Here is a 20,554-nt window from a genome sequence, read left to right on the forward strand (position 1 = left end):
CAAGGACCACCGCCAGGAAAAAAACAAACAGGAACAGGGAAGGGGAAAACCCCCAGAAAAAAAACCAGCTCCTCTCTGATGAAAAAGCCAGGCAGGGTCCGTAGCTGTCAAACAGGTCGAGAATAACAGAAACCACTCAGCTTCCACTCTGACCTGTGTTCTAGCTACAGCTAACACAAAAGAAAAAAACTCCTCCTCTCCTTTCCCAGGAGATGAGAGAAAAAAGTAAAGAGTAACTCCTCATCTTCTCCATTTCTTAGGAGACTAAGTTCTGGGCAATTAGTGAGAGAGCCAGTTCTTTTGTGTCTCTTAAGTGCTCACCTAATAGCTCTGCATGCAGTGGTCAGGGGGAAGGGAAAAATTCCTACTTCGTTTCTAGGAACCAGTAAAACCATGACACTCTGAAGCCAATCACTAGTTACTAGAGAGTCTCTGCTGTAGTGGGAGTGTTCATGCAGGCACTGCACATTCACAAAACAGAAGAATAGTTGAACTTGGAGAACACCTCTGGAGATCATCAAATCCAGCCTTCCTATTCAAAGAAGAATTACCTAGAGGAAATGAAGATTGTCAAACACTGGAACAGACTGCCCAGAGAAGTGATGGAGTCACCACCCCTGGAAGTGTTCAAGAAATGACTGGATGTGGCACTTAATTCTGTGGTTCAGTAGGAAAGGTGGTGTTCAGTCAAAGGTTGCATTTGATGATCTTGGAGGTGTTTTCCAACTTTAATGATTCTATGATTCTGTGAAGTTGGCAGTGGCTTTATCCAGCTGGGTTTTGAGTATTTCGAAGGATGGAGACTGCACATCCTTCTATATTCAATCACTTCCAGGGTTAAAAAAAAAAAAAATGTTTGTTTTTTTTATATGTTTAAGTATAATTTCCTCTATTTTGTTTTTTGTCTATCAAGGCCTCCAGTTTCTTTTCTGCCAAGAGGAGAAAAGGACTTTAAAGCTCTAATTTATCAAGGTAATAAAACAGCAATATTTTCAGAAGGTACTTTCTTTTGTATCTTTTATTTTTGAGTAGTAATGTCAAATCAAACATCTAATTACCTTCAATTACGTAGACTACACTGAGTGTATTTCCTCTGTTTACTCTTAAACTCTGTCGAAACCATCTGAAAACCTCTTTTCAACAGCAGACTTCTTCCTCTTCCACTTTTACTTTCAAAGAGCACTGTTTTGCTTTTTGTCTGAAAAATACATCTGCTTGTTTCCATCTGTGGTGTCCTACCATGGCAGTGCTACAAGAAAGACATTCAGTACTGCTTTCTTCCCTCACTTTTAGCAAATAATCCTCCTTTTCCCTAGGAAACTGTGTCCACTTGCTACTGGCCTCAGTCAAGCACTAAGTTGTGAAGCAGCTCCAGTCCACTAGAGGCACTATGAAATCTTTACGCTTACACAGGCGTGCTTTGCTGAGCCTCCAAAGCACAGTTTCTTTTAAGGTAATACATGTCTGGTGGAAAACTCATTTCAGAGAGCTTGATATCTTCTCAGAGGACAAGGAACTGTTGCCTACATGTGTTCAAAACTGCAGCCTCAGGTCAAATAAAGTACCAAAAGATCCCACAAATCCATGGAAAATATATCACTCCAGACCATGTCCCGGACCTGTAGAAGAGACCACACTGTCCATCTGCAGAGGTCCAAGCCTCCTCATCATCAGTGTCCATATGTAGTGTAGATGTAGGCAAAGTAGAATCTGTATCTACTTGGAGATGGTTCTATGCACAGGTGGCCAAAATTAATTTCCTCTCCTCAGCCCAAAGATAAATTTCTAGTTTCTCATGGGGTTGCTTGCATTGGATTAATTTTCTCACAAGCTCAAATCTTGTCCCAGGATGACTGTATGGAAAATAGCTCTGGGCAGAGAAGTATCTACTGGCACAGAAGTTACTCCAAGTCTAGATTCTAAGAAGACTAAAGTCACCTTAGGTATTGGCAATAAACTGCAGGCTGGAATCTACAGAAAGGAAGGAGAAGGGGAAGGTTATTAAGTTCAGCAAAACATTTTAAGTCATCTTGCTGAAGATTGACTACGTGTTTGATCCTGTGTTTGATCTTTGATTTCCTGGTGTACAGTTAAGAAATGTGTGTTGAAATTTAGGTGTCGCATTTAATTTTTTTCTGTTGTTTCCTGATTCAAGATGAAACATTCAACCAGACTTTGCAGCTGCCTCTTCCAGCAGTGCCAGCCCAGGACCCTCCTGCTGATGTGCGAGAGCCCAGGGTGAGGTTGAAGGACGTAGATGCTGCTTTTGATTTTTAGATTCAACCAACAGTGAAGTTGACCACGTATCCCAGACACACACAGGACACTGACAGAGATGCAGACAAGGTGCTGCCCCCAGAAGCCTCCACATTCAGGACTCACACAGACACAGACACAGACAGACATGTCCCCTCCTCCTCTTGGGCTAACAGAGGCAGAAGGTCACTAGTGCAGCACACACACCACACTGCCCAGGTTCCTATGCACATGGACATTCACAGATTGCCTGAGCCCTGGTACAATCCCTCTGCCTTCCCAGCATTTCATCTCAGATCCCAGCCCACAGATCCCCTACTCACCAGTTGGTCCATCTGGATGCATACTGAACACACTCTGCATTCACACGCTCATCCCACAGGCACCCCACACTCACAATTCTCTCCAAGCACAGACTCTTCACCTGGGGCTGGTCCAGCTCGGAGTTTTCCAGCAAATCCACCTGCACGCCCTGTGTACAACCAGTTGGGGAAGATATAGATGCTCCTTCCCATCAGCTGACATCCAGCATATGGGCTGTGAGCCACAGTCCTGCTTCAGTCAGCAGCATTGAGCCCCTCACTCACCTCTGCTCACACCACTCACCCTCCAGAAGCTGTCACTGAACTCTTGTAGCACTGACACACACAGGGTAGATTACGCAGAGAGATTCTTCAGAAATTATTTAATAAGACAGGACAGACTGGAGTGCCCAAGAGCAGGCTCACCCAAACTTAGTGACTGACCTCATTTTACATGAGATCAGCCTCTTTTCTATGCCTTTCTGCCTATCTCTTTTTTGTTTCTCTCTGCCTCCCTTTCCCCTGCCTCATCTGTTGGCATAGTCCCGCTGAACTCCTTCCATTGCTCCAGACCCTCAGATTTACATCACTATCCATTGCAAAGTTCTGGCTTGCCTGCAGTTTCTTGACAGTCCATCAGTTAATGAGACTTACCAGGTTTGTTTCTGACACAGTCTTTGTTAGTGCTAATTGATCATGTTTTGTGACAGTGCTTCTTTGCCTCCCTTTCCTTATCTTTCCAACTGAGAAAAAAAAGTCAGAGCCCTCCACATATCCTTACTAATTAGTGTATCTGACCAGTTTTGTTCTTATCAAGACTTCCCTTATCACGTGTTGATCATGTTTGTATGATCTTGTTTATGGTTTCTTTGATCAGACACCATTAAAGGAGTATTTTGCTTCCATATACTTTACAGGTTTCTGTCTATATTTGATGGATGAAGAAGGTACCTATAGATGATTCCTCTGTTCCTCAAGTTGAAGTCTCAGGAAATAAATTCTAGTCTTTAGGGGTGCAGATCTCTTTCTATTACCTTTTGAAAGGATGAGGATGACTGGATCACATGCAACACCTAAAGAAAATCCCTCTCCCAGTAAAGGAAGGTTAATTGGGAAAAGCTACTTAAAGTGAAAAATTTTAAGGAAAACGAATAAACTGAGAATAATTATAGTCTCCTCTTTATTGGAACAGAGTTTTTTTAGTATATTATCATTTATATAATAAGTAAAAATTCATTGTACAGTAATAATATTGTAAAACACTGACATCTCTATCATATTGAACCTTAACTTTTGTCATGTACTGGGAAAAAGGTTAAGTTTTCATGTTTTTGTGAATTGTGCTGCAAGATGTTGCATTTTTATTGACTGAATGATTGTATTTTAGGATTATATTAGTATGTTGTCTGGTTTATTACATCAGGACTTTTTTTTTTTTCATAATTTCAGCTTTATGGCTATTTCTTCAATTGCATAGCTGAGAGGAATAAAATCATAAAATTTATTACTTGACTCATTTCTGTTTCTGGAGATTCATGTCCTGTAGAAATTAAAGGTGTTTGAGGATTTTCATTCTTTCGTTTATCTTACTGGCCTGTGTGCTTATGGATGACTAATGAAGTACAAATATACAACATCCTGCAAAGTACAAACGGTATTAAAGCACTTAAAAAGAAACCCAAACACCAAAAAATTCACATAGTATCAAGTTGTAATTAAAAATTATAGCAAATAAAAGTGTCAGCTCCTAATAAAAGCACTTTCAGTACATATACTGGTATGTGCAAAATCCTCTTATTAATCATGGGTGAGCCATTATGGTTCAAATAAAATGTACATCAAAAAAATTGATATGGAACCACTCAGAGAAATTCAATGACCTGTTTTATATTCAGAAAGTTCAAGAAAATTATAATAATACCTTTTGGACTTGAAGATGAAAGGGAGATGCGCAACACATAGTGAGCTTGAAATCTCCTAACAGCTATTCTCCACAGTTTTCATATATTTCCTGATTTATATTATCACATTTCTTGTCAGAAATTTTTACAAGTGTGCTCTAAGTCTTCAATCTGCAGCTTAGTTTTACTGTATTTTTACTGCCAGGCAACAAAAGAGACTTGATCCTGGAAGAGAACTTCATCTTAGGTAAAGTGACACATCTCTATTGACTTCATTGAATTTAACATGTACAACTGCACTATGACTTAAATAAATTTCCACCAGATTTTATTTGGTTTATTTCCAACTCTCTTCTGTTACTTAGTCTGCCTTTCCTTCCCTATTTTTTATTCAGGTCTTTGGTATAGGTACTGATGCCTCAGAATTTTTTGGTTTTTTAGCCTTTTGTAGATTTTAAAGTAGCTGTGTAGTAAATATAGATTTTAGTATAATTGTATAGTCTCTCACATTTTAGAATAATAGTTAACACTTACCAAACCCTATTCCCGCATTTCATATTGAATTTTCTAAATTCTTTAGGCTTGTTTAGGTTCATTTCAAGGTAGGACTATAATAAACACATTCTGTTTAAGAACATATGCAGCCCAGGCCTGAACAACAAGATACCATCATATTCAAAGCACCCTTTAAGCCTGGAACCTTGGAGAAGGTTCAAAGACAGTACATGCCATGAAGAAGAGGAAAATGAGGTAAGAAAGGGGTTTTAGGACCTCTGACTCAATTTATTGGGAGGTGTGCCAGGGAGCAGATCTAGGGGTGAGTAGTTCTCATATTGGACCATAAATTGTGGAACCCCTGCACATGTGTGCATTCCTTGGTACTCCTTACACCAAAGGCCTTCATTAAAGACCTGCTCTCTGTCTTATTTATACTAAATTTTCCTGGAGATTTTTTGCTCCTAATCTTTAGGCAACAGCACAGTTGTGTCCCAAATGATAATGTAATTAGATTTCTTGCTCCTTGGGATGCTATCAGATAAATCCTGTAGCCAGAGTAAATTCAGACTAAATACAACAAAAAATTAGGTTGTCTAAAATGGCAAACTGTGCCTATTAGACATGTAGCTATTCAGCGAGAAACTCCTAAAAGATAAAATTTTACTCTGTCCTTTCTCTGCTTTATTTTATAGATAATGCATGGATCATGTAAAGTTCAGGCTGTGTGACTGTACAGTTCAGTGTGTTTTGGTGATTTATATCACTTGCCTTTCACGTTTTCTTGGTCTCTGCTTGACAAAAGTCATCACAGAACTACCACATGACTATCAATAAACAATAACATTGATTTTACCATGAGCTTTGGTAAATTTTTTTATAGTATTAACACAAGACTCTACATGCTGCAAGTATGCAAAAACCTGGATATGAATGTAGGTTCTTCAATATTACAGCAACAGTTAAAGCAGGGAAACTAACCTTCTCCAATGGATCTGATGAGAAAGAAATTATGTTTAAGGTCACAGTCTTGATGTTTTGCTACTGGAAGTATCCACACTGAGGGAGTTTGTTAATGCTAAAATCTTCATGTATTTTGTGTAATGGACTACTCTAATGCATTAAAATTTAGAAGTCAAATACAGAAAGAGAAAACAAATAAAGGAATAAATCCACTTCTTTAATAATTTTTTTACTTGTGATATATTCTTCTAATGAGGCTAACAAAAAAATCAGCTATATTCTTTAGAATTTTAAATGAAGTGTTTAAGATAACTAGCATCAATCAGGAGTGTATTTTGATCTCAAATGTCTTAATACACAGTCAGCTAGATGTATGAAAGATTTCATCATGGCTTTCCAAAATATTACATTTGACAGAAGATATTCTGTTCTATCAGAGCTACTCTTTTGCTCTGGCCATCTCATTATAACAACCAACAGGCAAAGTTTAGTCCACACTGAAGTGTAAATTATAAAAGGTTACTTACATGGCACAGATGAAATCCATTTCTGCTCAAAATCAATTTGCAGCAGTACAGAACAAGAAAATAATTTGGAGATAAAATGAAGACGTGGTTCAATCATTTACATTTAGAACAAGACTAGCAAATTTTGAAAGTGGTCATGTACATTGTTATTAATTCTTGTAAAAAATAGTATTTTCATTTGTTTACTATCAAATATTTTATATATATATATACACACATTAAAGTATACAAAAAGACAAATATGAGTGGTATAATATGTAATTATATATATGTGGGGTTTGGATATGTGTGCTTAGATTTCTTTGAACTATATATATAGGTGTATTACTTAATATATTACTGAAACAGATAGACTTTTAGCCATAGACAAATGGGAAGGTTTTTCAAAGTGCAAACATCAAGATGGAATATTTTGAGCCAGGAGCTGTAGTCTTCTAAATTAATAATAAGGGCACCTGCCACCTGCTTGACTATATGCAAATAGTGTCCAGAATTTTGAATTTCTGGCAAGGTGCCAGTTTTTAAGTTTGAGATCTCTGCTGAAAACAGCAGTGAACATCTGGGAATAAGAACTATTCATGTATGTCCTCTAGCATGCATGGATGCAAATGAGAATATGTGGGCTGCCAGTCTCATAATATAGCTAAGTTACATCCAAATCAAAAGCAAAATATCAGCCAGCCTGCCTTGCAAGACACCGTGGAACAATTAGTATTCAGCTAGTTTTCTACCCAAGACAAACTTTTCAGACAGCAAAGGTTAAACACAAAGACTTATCTCAGTCTTCCAGGCTCATGTATCCCCTATAACCTGATTTACCTAGTGATAGTTGGAATTAAATAACTGATATTGCTATATTCCAGATGCTCTACATAACATGCTTAAATTATTGTTGAGCCTTTTCATTATTAACTCTTCAGAACAACTCAATTTCCAGTGTTTGTGTCATCATATTCTGCCCACTTTGAACACTGTAAAATGAGGAATTATCCAGACTGGATGTGTGACTATTTCTGCAGAGGAATCCCTAAAGTTTAATGTATCCATAGCTTCTACATGTGCAAAGTATAATTTAGGGTATTGGAAATGTTATGTACGTAAAACCGTAAGTGACCTGAAATTTTTAAAAAAAAAAGGAAATAAAAGAAGAAAGACTTCTTCCAAATCATAGCGTAACTTAGCAGAAAACACTTCAAAATAGCCTGATGTATGTCCCAAAGCTGTGTTATTTTTGTATATATATATATAGAGTTCAACTCTAATAGGAACCACATTTTTGTAGTCCTTGCTCTAGGAATGCTGCTATAAGGTTTTGTTCAATATTCTTATTAAATGAGCAGCTGTCAAGAAAAAAAGCTTCAACATTATATAAATTAAGCTTCAGCATATTGGTTTTCTTTCTACCAAATTGCATTAATGTTGAAGAGAAGTCACATTGTAGAGAATAAAAAAAATTGTTCTCATCATTTTATTGATATGAGTGATTACAGTCAGAAAAAACTCAGTGAAAACTCTTCCCTAAATTGTTTTAAATAAATGGATGTATTTCCATTAATGTATTTTGGCTTTGGCTGGCTTTGTATCTGCCTGTAAACAAGTCAGACCTTTCCATAGCCAGGAGGAGTACAACCATTTCAGAAGACCTTGTCAATCCTTCCTCACCTTTTCAATAAAAATCTGGTCCTGTTGCCTTTGAGGTTAACAAGATATAACAGATATTTTTCAAACAATGTGATGAATCAAAAAAACCCTATGAATTTTCATCTTAATAGGCTAAAAATAAAGATAACCACCAGAGTTTACAAGAATACTTCTCAAAGCTTGCTGCCAACTGGACAAGAGAAAAGGGCAATAGTGGCTTCTTTTAAAAACATAGACTACTTATCTTTAATTTTGCCTATACAGATTCTTTATGTATAAGGGATGCTTTTAGAGAAAATCAAATGCTATATTTTATGCTAAAAAGTGTTATGCAGTCTGTAAATGGTTATTTAATTTGCCTCTTAAGCACCATTAAAAACATGCTTCAAAATAGCCTTCCCTTGTGTTGATAGAGCAAAACCTTCAAATGGCACTTGCTTAATTGACATCTGCAGTTGTTATTTTCCTCCATTATTGATTTAAATGTTTTCCATGTATTTGTGCACATGTAACATCCAAATCTATTTTGGTTAACACCAAATTAAGTTCACTAATGAAGGTGGTCAGTGAGTGATGTCCATGTCTTTAGTTTGATCCATGAGCTTTTCATCTTATTTTCTCTACCTGCCTTGTTGAGGATGCAGAGAGAGAATGACTGGGGTCTGGCTCCCAGCCAAGGCCAAGTCACCACAGGACACAAAAGCAGCTAACATTTCAAATTTGAAAAATACAAAGTGTACAAAATTTCATAGGAGTCAAGGGGATAAAAAGATATATCTTTCAAGCTAAACTAAGGAAACTATTAAAGCCTCCATCTTCATGCCATTTTATTGTTGTTTTGTAGAGTGACAGCAATAGGGATAATGAGAACTGGCAGTCAAATTTATTGGGAAAAAATACCAAAGATCAATTCAGCCAATTAAAAAAAATCAGAAAATCACTGCATATTGTGTAAAATTATATTTGTTCTATGTTTAAACAGAGAAAGGTAAAATTGTACAGGTGTTAAACAAAGTTTGTTATAGATGTATGTACATATATTTGTATGCAATTTAGAGAGCCATCAAAGCAAACTATCATATTCACTAAGAAAATCTATTACTTTATTTTGTGTTCATTGGTATCTATTTTTCTGCAGTATTTTTTCTACACATCCATTTTTCTTCTATTCCTTTACCCAGAGTTAACATTTGTAGGAATTAAAAACCAAAGATGGTGTCTTTGGAAAACCATTTATTCCTTAGGCAAAAGGGATATATGAGTGTTTATAACAAATCTAACTGCATACGCAAGCAAAAAGGCAGTATTAGGTATGGAGGTGGATCTGAAAGTAAATGAGCTGTTAGATTATTTACTGCTATATAGGCTGTGTACATTCAAAGCTTGAAGGCCCAGTGCATGCTTTAGCAAATAATCCCCAACTAAGTGAAAATAAATCCCCTGCTTAAAATTAAGCCATTGTGTGTTAATGAAATCCAGCAGGGGGTGGGGGGGAAGAAAAAAAGCCTCTACTCTCTGCACAGTTGGGTGTCTTCTCAGTGGAATACTTCAAGAAATGTTATTCAGTTTTTCATGTCACGTACTGCTCCATAAATATGAATAATATTTTAAAAACTGTCTTATTAATTAAATAAAATTCCAGATTTCAAACAAACAAACGTATGTGGTGATGAATGTATCTTTAAACTGTTGTCTTCTTAGTTTTGAGCTTGCTGTTCATTAGACCAAAGAAGGCTGAGATTTTTTGGAGAAGATTAAAAAAGTTTAAAAAAATTAAAAGTTAACTCTCAAAAATCTGAAATGTGTCTATGTAAATGAATAAAGTTGACAAGATTTTGATCCATATTAGAAACATTCATATTGATTAATAACATCCCTAGTGTGGCTGGTGTTTGTCTCATCCTAATCAATTCAGAGTATTTAGAATACTTTTTTCCAATCAATCAAGTTCACTTGCATCAGCAATTTGATCCTTGTTACATAGATATACATGATACACAATTTTAAGAATGTGAGTAGTAAGTAGTTTCATTATAGTGTCTTAAACGTGATGACTGAAATGGAAAAAAAAAGTACTGCCTCAAAAGTTTCATATTTGAACTGTTGTCTCTTTTTCTTGACAACCATCAATGTAATTTCAAGAGTATAAGCAAATAGTAGAAATAAGATCTAATGCAAAATCTATGTCTAGCTTTACAATTAACTCACTGAAACAGACAAACCCAACCATCTTTTTACATTCTCAGCAAAGGAGGAAAAAAACCCCACCAAACAATACAGCATCAGTACTTTCTTTTACCAGTCATACTTCAGGGACTACCCAAAACAAGATTGAAAGCTACATACTGGTTTCTTAGAATTTGCAATGTTTGATTGAAGTGTGAAAGCAAGCGAGAATAGAAAAGTCACTCACTCACCTCCTGGCCTGCTTCAGCAGACAGTAATATAATAGCACAGAAATAAACACAGCATCCCAGCAAACAATGAGCTTCAAGAATTATTGACATGTGTTAATTCATTCCTGAAAAATACCCTGAGAAAAGACAGTTTGATTGTAGCAGCTTCATGTGCATGTTTTCAATCACAAATATTCCTTCCCAGTAGCAGATCTGGGAAAATAAGGACCTTATCTCAGCATCTAGTAAATATTTAGTTGTTTAGCAAAAGGTCTGTCTCAAATTTATGAATTCTGTTTAATAAATTTCAGCAGTATTAGTCCACAAGTAGTGGGAAAACTCTGAGGCAGCAGATTTGGATGCTGACAGTTCAACATCTCTTATGCATTTAATGAACAAAAATAAACTGTCTATAATTCCTCTGGGATTAAAGATATTACTCATGCACTTCAGTACAGATTCAGAATCTCCGTGAATCCTATCAGAAGCAGCGCATAACCTCAGGATGTATCTACACAATTACCTGGGCTAGTGTCCTAGGTGTGCATTAGTTATAATGCAGTTTAGATAATACCATCTTGACAGGTAGTTATCTAATCTGTCTAAAATAGTAAACTGAATCCAGCCCGCTGGTTTCACGTTAGCTGCCTAAACATGGGTGCCCAGTGCCATTTGGTTATCTAGGATGCACCAAGCCATCTGAAATATTTTCATTGTGATGGTACACAGGGACAACTAGAAAACCACAATCTTCTGGAAAGGAAGGTGCCAGATGGGTGAGAAGGCCTTACATCTAAGGGAGCACTGCACACTTATATTTGCAGAACTGAATTCTAGTGTTCTCTATATCAGCTGCAGTGTGCTGGCTCTTGGTGTTACTCACTTGCCTGCCATCACCCTGAAAACTCTCAAATGACCCCTGACTCAACCTGCTCAATCATTTTCTAAAGGATTTTGTAACACCTCTGCAGTGGTTTTGAGCTCTCTGTTTGCAAGGCTTTCCACTTCAGTTGTTCTTGCCAGAGCGACATAAAACTAACTTTGAGCACACAAGTACAACACATACATCCCTTCTAAAGTGCTGAGATACATTTACCTAGACAGGATTGTCCTTTCACCTTTCTTTCTCGGAGCCAACTCCACTGTTGGCAACAGTGCCAGCCTGTGTAATGAGAAGTAGGTGCTCTGTCTTTCTGCTGCTGATCTGGGAAGACTAGTTTGTAGTCTGTGCAGTACACACCAAACTAAAATGGTGTTATCAGGCTTTCATATTCAGCCTATTAGTGTTCTCCAGTTTGTGTTGAGTTGAAGCACACTCATATGAAACCTTACTGAGGGCCCAGGTGAAATCTATATGAGGTTAAACTGCAAGTGCATGACTCGCAGTAGTGTTGTTCATGGGGAAAACCATAAGGCACACTAGCACCCTGTCTGCTCCAAATGTTATGACTTCTCTAGAAACAGAACCCTGCCAAATGCAGATGACCAAAGGCCTATGAGAGTTACTCACAGTGTTCATGAATCCTCACATAGAGATGTGGGATTTGAATGTATTAAACAACTAAATACAAAGACACAAAGGATTTTAAATTAATAAATCCCACTTCAGCATACTGAGGATTTTTTGATGAAAACATCATCTTAATGCTTACCACTGGCAAAGATGTGAATAGAACAGATATTAGAGAACAAAACAGCATTATATCTACGTATTAACTATTGTTAATACATAGACATAATAAATAGACATACATATGTCTATGTATGTTCTTGTTTCATGAATCAGATGTACATTCCTGGTGCTGCCCCGTCTCAAGCAAGGTAGATTAGCTTAAGAAAAGATATCAAAAAGTGCAATAAGAAAAATCAAAGGAATTAAATGGCTTCTGTACAAATAAATGTTAGTGTGGTTCAAACACCATGAGCATAGACACTTTCATCGATGATACAGCAAAAGTAAACAAGTTATTATTTACTGATTCTCCCAGTATGAAGACAGGGGCATACTGATGAAATTTCAGACAGAAGCTCTAAAACCAGCAGTGTCAAGCTTCTTTTGTGAATGATGTTTTGCCACAAAATCTGTGGGTACTGAAAGTTTAGGTGACATTTTAATGTGATTAGAATATTTCTGAATGAAGGAAATAGGTATAATCTTTGTCTGAGGAATTCTCTGAACAGCAGACTGCAAGAATCTATAAAATTACCTTATTCTTGTGCTCTTTCTAAAATATCAGTCATTGTCAGATGCAGGTTTTAAGGCTAGATGAACCCAAAAGAACCATTGTCATATACTTGTATAAATATAGTAGAAGTTGATGAAAGGAGGAGCCCCTGGTGGTCTAGTGGTTAGGGGCGCGGCGCTGTCACCGCCGAGACCCGGGTTCGATTCCCGGTCAGGGCCACTCCTGGGCAGGTGGGGCTCGTTAGCCCTTAAAGGCAACCCACCTACGTCCTAAGGACCTCGCTGCCACCGTCCAAGCTCACCTGGCCCCGGCAGATGAACCTTAGGATTAAAGGGTGGGCTCAGTTCCGCGCACACTGTGTCTCACCTAAAAAATCCAATGCGCAGGCTGGAAGGTGGAAAGACCTTCCCCGGATCTTCACTCGCGAAGACTGGCCATTTTTTTTTTTTTTTTTTTTGATGAAAGGAAAAAGTGGCAAAGCACTGAATAACAAAGAAAATACTATTTTTATATATTTTCATCTCTTCATTATTTTCCTCAAAAGAAAGAAAATCAAAATCTATCTTTAGTAAGCACTCAAGCACAAATGAAATTTATAAGCTTTAGTGAGGAAAAATAATAGAAATTATTACATCTATGTGTGTGTGCACATACCTGTGTGTGAAAAACACTATAGGAGAAAAGAAAAGGTTTTATGCAACTTTTGATTTTTTTTCTTTTTTCCAGTTTTCAGAAGTGAGTTTTTGAGTAATATACTTCAGATTATTTTAGTACCTTATTTCTGGAAAATCCCATTTGCTGCTCAGTTTTTCCTTCAGTGTTTTACTGAGGTATTTGCTAAACATGGCGATACTAAATGGGTTTTCTCCTTGGTCAAAGGTCAAATGCTTCTTCGTGTTGCTCACTTCATATAACCAAACAATAAAGATTTGTGATATTGAAAGATGAGGTCTTTCATAGGAGAGCTTGAAGGTACCTCACTAAAAATTAAATAGTGAATTTAGGTAAGACTATTTGCTGATACAATTATCTTCATAGAAGAGAACACTGTTCTATTTTACTCACTATCTGCAGAAGGCTTGGAAGTAACTTTTGGAGTGTAACTTTTTCCCTGTAGTTTTAGGTTTTTCAGGAAACAAATTATTTTGTTTGCTTGTTTGTTTGTTTGTTTGTGCTTCAAATTAATCACCAATTTCAGGCTATTATTCCATTGACTAGATAAACCTCCAACAGGGCAAATTATATGAGGTAGTTTACATGGTCGATATAGGCAAACCCACTGTGCTTTTTGTATACATAAACAAATAAGTTGATATTCAGCTCCTGCTAAACACACAGGATCCAATCTGTAATGAATTATGTATGTATTGTGATATTTTCCCTAAACAGTAGCCATCAACACAGCTAATGATTACAAATTTGGTACCTTTAAATGCATGCATTAAAAAAAAAAAAAAAAGCAAACAAGTTTTAAAATAATATGTGTTTTACTTAAATATACTTGATTTGCAGGGAACTGCTTTTTGTGTGTCTTTAAAAAATCTAGAAAACCTTGCGACATTTTGACACAATTAAAAAAAAGCAAGTGCATTTCTTGCCTTTTGCAAAGAAAAAATATTCCTGAAATTTTTCCTGGAACATGACACAAATTTATGTTGGTGATTGTTAGGATCTAATTATTAGGCAATACCTCTTCCCAAATTAAGTTGCAAATGAGACCATATGCCACACTTTCTTTAACAGTAAATGTGAGGTAGAGAGGGATAGAAAGAAATAGGAAGACAGAGAAAAAGGGGAGAGAAAGAGAGTGAAAGAGACAGATTAAGTAAAAGATCACCACCACATGGATTCCAACAGTGTCCTGCCTTTCTTCTTGATCTTCTTACTGGTGAGGTCCTGAAGTCATGCTTCTCTGGTGCCACTCTTATACAACCCAAGTCCCGGGTATTCATGGAGCATTGCAGATGCTACCACAACTTGGGATGGCATGGGTGGAAGCAGTTGTTTTCTTTCTCACAGCTTGCAAAGCAGAATTTTGTGGGATATGCTGATTTCAAACCTTTAACTTTGTTTAGGTCTCAGATTAATGCATTCCTTTCTCACAGTTTCCTATGGTGGGAATCCTTTTCCTGATAGATTACCCATATCTGCCTTACCAGGCCTCGTTCTTATTGCCATCTGTTCTTATCACAAGTTCCAGTGTAGGGGCTTACCTTATGCGAATTTCCTTCTTTGGACACTGTTTTGAGATAGTTAACTGCATTATTTAGGTGTGATATACCATAGGAAAGCATTCTTTCTATTTTTTACCTCTTGTTTGCTTTCTCACATCTCTTAAAGAAAGACTAAATTAAAAAAAACTATTTAAGATTTGAAGGAAATATTTCTCTTTTGTTTTCACATGGTATAAGCTCGTAAAGAAAACTCTGGCAGTTTGGCTCAAATTTTAGGCTTTTCTCCAATGTATCTGTGAAATTGCAAATTCTTAAGGAAGATCATTCTGCATACTCTTATGGTAATTATAATAGATATGTCACTGAATACATGCAGACATCATGATTACTTACTAAGTAGGTGCTACAGTGTCAACAACACTCACTCTGTTGGTTTCAAAGTCAATGTACTTCCTATGACTTAGATATATGAAATATATGGTGGAACATAGGTACAACTGCTTACAAGGAAAAGACAAAGTGCATACACATAAACACTCTTAATCTGTTTATTTCACTGCATGGACTCCTTCTAGCAGAGTGCATACTGACTATCCTGTGAAATCCTTTGGACTCCTAGCACTGACTTCATCAGGAAGCCTATGAAGATAACTATATACTTATACAGATCGTGCATACATATCTATATATACACTGTATATAATTTATGTGGATACACAAAACTAAAATAAAGTAACTGTTATTCATCACCGCCTAAAGTTTGGCAACCCTTTCAGCCAAAGAGTACATCTCTATGGGCTGAAACAAAAAAGTAATTACTGTAGAATGAAAAGAGGATTTCCAGCAACTAGCTTGCCAATAGGAATAAAACATTCATCAGCATCCAAGGTCTTCTGAGTGATTTATTTTATCAACTAATTGAAAAGGCATAAGGTGGACAAAGACGGATATTTGATCTTATAGTTCACAGTTCATAATTCTTTGTTCTCCTCCTGGTGTCCCTTGCACAATACCTCATGCATAGTACCAGGGTTCTTCCAGATATTGCTCAGGGCAATACAAAATTTGTATTTCAAGTCTAGTCTTCTGGCATGAGTTAAAATTTGCCTCTGTAGTTGTTGTGAATTAAAGAAAATTAACTGCAGTTAAATGTACTAACACAGGAAATGTACTAAGTAATTTGTTTTGGAAAAATCATGTCTGTCTATTAAGATGAATGAATCACCCTGTAATTTGGATACAGCAACAACATTGAGAATATCAAAAAAGAGCCTTAAGGCCTGTGTATCATTTGTATATGTGGTTTTACATATTTCTTTATTAATAGGTATCTGGTATTTCTAATTATAAAATGAGAATTATTGAGGAAAAAAAAAGCACCAAACAAAAAAAATAACTTCATATAAAAATAAAAACATGGAAAAATAAAAGGCAAAAATGAATAAAGTGTGAAGATCTGCAAAATCACAATATAAATTTGTGTGTACCATGGTGCATCATCTATGACCCATGTAGTTCTACTACCGCTTCAAGGTAAAGATTCATACCTCTGACTGTAATAGCACGAGTGTTGGATGTGCTTCCTGTAAATAATGCAGATGCCATGGCTGTGTACAAAGAGCCCTAGGCTCCTCTTCAAATTGTAATTCCCAAAATAAGCTAAAGAATTCAAACCAGAAGGAATGCAGGATAAATATCTTGTGTCTTTCAAGATGAAGTTCCAGTAGAGTTCCAGAATTTGCAGAAATTCCTAGTAGTTGCTTAAATTTTTCTAACTACTAACATAATCAGTTAGTGTATATCTAATGGAAAGTAATTTGAGAAGATTGAGGTGTACAAAAAGTTAAGATTGATGATAAAATTTTTTACTGTTTAAAATAAGCTCAAGGAAACTTGAAGAAAATTTGTTTAAAAATATGACCTACTCCTACTCAAAGCTTTCTCCTTGGTTTTGGATGTTGCTTGGCTTGTTTTGGATATTGCTGCCTCTGAATTATGTATCATCATAGAAGAATTGAATAGCTTGGGTTGGAACGGACCTTAAAGATTATCTAGTTCCACCCACCTCTGCCATGGGCAGAGAGACCTTCCACTAGACCAAGGTGCTCTGAGTCCCATCCAGTCTGGCCTTGAACACTTTGAGGGATGGGGCATCCACAACTTCCCTGGGCATCCTGTTGCAGTGCCTCATCACCCTCATAGTAAAGAATTTCTTCCATTTTATGGCTTGACTGTTGGGTGTTTTCTTAAACCAGATGAAGACACGCACACTCACCCATCCAAAAAGCAGAAGAAATGTAGCTAGTGGAAAATAGAGTTCTGACTCTCTCTTCCCCAAAAAATGATTCTAATATATTAACTGGGGGAATCAGTATCAGCATGAAAGAAAATCATCTACTGTTGACTCAGCACCAGTGACTAAGTTATTAATATGATGTATTGCTGAGTCATGTTTCAACAACAGGAAATTGGTTTGGATGTGTATAAGAACATTGGTGCATAACAGCAGAAGGAAAGGTAAGGAGTCTGATGTAATCATTCAAGGTTTGGAAACACTTGATTAAAATGACACAAGACTTTTGTATTATCATTTAGGGCTTATTAAAAGAAGCTGAATGAGAGCATGATGTTAGAAAGAGGGAAAAAATTACATTTTTGCTTTTTTAGAGAAAATTAAAATGCCTTCATGGTCACAAAAGCTATACTTGGTGCAATTATTTTTATTTTCTGGAGAGAAAAATGCAACCTCAGAACAATACAGGTGGAATCCAAGGTAAAGAAAAGGATTCTTTGTTTGGGACATAGAAGGAAAATTATAAATAATGTTTTAAATTTTGTCCCTTTTTCTTTGGTTTTTCTTCTGTCACGTCTGGAACACACCTAAAAACACTGGTTTTTTTTCATTTTAAAGATTGTTTACGAAGTCCAAATGTGCTTTTTTGTTCTGGTGTCCCCCCATACCTTCAAAATCCTTTGTCTAATATTTGCCCCAGAAGTGAATACCTTTAACAGGTTAATTCTCCAGAATGCCTGAGGTGGAAGTAACTTGCCAAATAAGAAGATATACATTTTATATACATACATACATATATATATATATATATATAAAAAAAATCCTTGAGCTTCTAATAATACTATTGTTTTTACTTAGAGAATAAAGAAAAACAAATTATAAAGGAATTAAAGAAAAATACATAATTTTTTACATACTTTCAAAATATTAAGTCTTTTACTCTGGCCCAGCACTTCCCTGGAACCCCTTTAGAACCTACTCATGCTCTGGCCTTCCCTTCTTTACTATGCCCCTGGCACACAGATCTTTCCTTCACCTTTAGATGCTGAAGAAGACTAAAGCAGATCAAACAACTCGCTTTCTTTTTTAAAACTTTCTAGCTGCTCTGTCTGGTGAATCCCTGATCAGCCCTACAAGATGTTCTCTGATCCTCTCCAAATTACTTTATTGCCAAGGTGACAAAACAATTCTCCTCTGTGGGAGTTAACTTATTGTCAGAGCAATTATATTTAAGTGATACATTTTAAGCCAGTAATACTACTGTTAGCCCTGGATCAAAACCCTTTATGAATTTTGGTTGAAGCTCAGGCTAAACTAATGCAGTAAAAATAAAGTTTGCAATTTGTGAGGCACAAACAGAACACTTTGCCTCAAAAATGAAATCCACACACTGTGTAGATAATGTCCTCAAACTGTTACACTAACTGAGTAAAAACATATTATTAAGGTGAGAGATTTATTTTTAGTCATTGTTTCAGCACAAGGTCTTGGACAAATACTATGTTGAAGAAAGTCAAGGGACAATTATGGGTACCAGCTGAGAAGGGAGCATTACAAAAATACAAGATCGATATTTTCTGATGGAAATAATTCCTGTTTCACTAGACACTGTCATTGTGTTAAAATGAGAATAATTTTACAACAACTACAGAATGAAGAAACAGGGAAATGCTTATTACGTAAAGTGCTGATAATAAGCTCAGAGACATGATGTGAATATAATTATCATTAATGTTCAGTATTCATTTTGGTCTAGTAATAGGGGGTAATGAATGAGATCCCAGGGCTTGGGGGGCCTCTTCCTTTCCCACTAACAGTGTGCACAGAGAGCATTTTGGGAAAGAAGCACAGGGAACGTCAGGGGAAGGAAAAGTTTCTATAGCATCTTTTCGTAAAGAAACATTCTCAACCATATTTCATCCTTAGCCTGAAATATCCTGGAGGGTACTTCTGGAATTTGGGTCACATTTCTTGTGCAAAAGCTATACTCCCTGTATTTTCCTGTTTTGTTTGGTTTGGGTTTTTTTTTTTGCACTAAACCTTCTACTTGTCTCCTAGAAAACAACATCAGCTCCAGTCTCACTTTTGCAAAACAAACACATTTCGGCTTCCGCTCTACTCTTTTGTTGTGATTTAACCCAAACTGGCAATTAAGCCACACAGTCCCTTGCTCACTCACCCATCTTGGGGATGGGTTAGACAATCAGAAGGGTAAAAGGGAAAACCAAACCAAACCAAACCAAAACAAAAAACGAAACAAACAAAAACAAACAAAAACAAACAACAACAAACAAACCCACAACAACAAAACTGAAAACTCGTTGGTTGAGATAAAGACTGTTTAAAGCAAATGCAAAGAAAAACAAAGAATTCATTTCCTGCTTTCCACTGGCAGGCAGGTGCTCAGCCATCTCCAAGAAAACAGGGCTCAATCATGCAGAATGGTGATTTGGGAAGACAAATACTATCACTCTGAATTTCCCTCATTTCCTCCTTCTTTAGACAGTTTTCTATGCGGAGCATGATACCAGTGCTATGGGATATCCATGTGGTCAGTTGGGGTCAGCTGTCCCAGCTGCAATCCCTTCAGCCTCCTTGCAATGGAGTGAGAAGCAGAAAAGGCCTTAACACTTTGTAAGAACTGCTCACCAATAAGAAAAATATCCTTGTACTATCAACATTGTTTTAAGCATAAATCCAAACCATAGCGCCATACCTGCTATTAGGAAGAAAATTATTCTAGCCAAAACCAACATACCTTTGAACACTCAGTAATTTTATGTAGTTTTACCTCCCCAAAAAAATCATTTTTGTGCCTTATGAGGCAGTAATTTCACATTTTAGTGAAAATGTGCCTTCAGTCTCTGATCTGTATTTGTTTACAGACAATACTTTGTTTTCCCCTGCTTTTTTCCCCAGTATCTGGCTGTAGCATCTATCAATCTCTTCTTACTTCTCCAGTTTTTGGAGGTAAGTCTCTTATATTGAAACAAAAAATCTTATTCATGACTGAGACCATTGGCACTTTGTCGAAGTTTTAATTCAGCCTTTACGTGTACTATAATGATTATTCGAATAATCATTATAGTACATGTAAAGGCTGAATTAAAACTTCGACAATCTTTCTTGAACTCAATAGTTTTGAAGCAAGTAAAACCTCACATGCTGCCATCCCTCTACCCCTGTGTGTGCATGGTGAAGGTTCATTTGGTCATGTCCTAAAAATATAAATTGGAATAAAATGGAAATATCGCATATTTTGAATTATGTTACACTACATGGCCAAATAAATCTTGCGTTGCTTCTTAGAGTGCCAAAACAGAGGTAAAACTGTGTCATTTACCATGCTGTTCATGAAAGCTCTTGTGTCTGCTTTTCCGTTTTCTATCTTAACAAAAACTCTTTCTCAAAGAGTGAATG

The sequence above is a fragment of the Myiozetetes cayanensis genome, unplaced genomic scaffold (assembly GCF_022539395.1).
Source record: "Myiozetetes cayanensis isolate MyiCay16 unplaced genomic scaffold, myiCay2020 scf5-8, whole genome shotgun sequence".
Classification (NCBI taxonomy): Eukaryota; Metazoa; Chordata; class Aves; order Passeriformes; family Tyrannidae; genus Myiozetetes; species Myiozetetes cayanensis.